This window comes from Plectropomus leopardus, chromosome 24 (genome assembly GCF_008729295.1).
Source record: "Plectropomus leopardus isolate mb chromosome 24, YSFRI_Pleo_2.0, whole genome shotgun sequence".
In the NCBI taxonomy this organism is placed as follows: Eukaryota; Metazoa; Chordata; class Actinopteri; order Perciformes; family Serranidae; genus Plectropomus; species Plectropomus leopardus.
The window spans coordinates 1,175,303-1,176,119 of NC_056486.1; positions in this window are offsets into that span (position 1 = coordinate 1,175,303).

Sequence of the window (817 nt, forward strand, 5' to 3'; positions counted from 1 at the left end):
TTTTTTTTTTTGCAAGGATAGTTGCACTGTTTCCCCAAGACATTGCTGCTTTTCCTGCCGAAAAAGTTGAAAAAAAGTGGTTGTTTTTAACCAAGACAAAGCCATGTTTCGTGCTGGGATACTTGCACGAGGAATGGTTGTTTTTTACAGACCGTTCCTGCTGAGATAGTTGCATGAAAAGTGGTTTGTTTTTTATTTATTTTGAGGGGTTTTTTTATACTTTGAGGTGTTTCCTGCAAGGATGGCTACACAAACAGGGACTTTTTTCCTGCTTGTTGATTTTTACAAAGTCATTGCTTCTTTTCGCCAGGATCACGTCCCTCAAACTGGGTTTGGTAATCCAAAACATGATGTGGTTCAACTGGTTTTTGTCCCTAAATTTAACCACATGTTAACCGCTGGGTTGCTGAAAGTTTCAACGCATCTTCTACATAGTTATGTGCAAAGTAAGATATCAGTGTTTTGCAGAAACAGACTGTTAATTCTGGCCTTTGGGTTATAATAACTCAGTAATCTGAGGAGCACAGGTGTTATTCTGCTAATCTAAAGTTTGTCTTTTTTGTCCATCACAGCAGACAGTCAGAGAGGTGTGTGAGGAAAACATCATTTTACACATCGCTCTTTCATTCCTTGATTCGGGACAAATTGGCCGACACGGAGACGCTTTTTGAAAATGCAAAACAGGTGGTGAGATGAAAAGCTCTGGGACGAGCCGTCGGCCTGTTTCATCTGCTGTTGTTTTGCAGAGCGTGTGTGTGTGTGTGTGTGTGTGTGTGTGTGTGTGTGTGTGTGTGTGTGTGTGTGTGTGTGTGTGTGT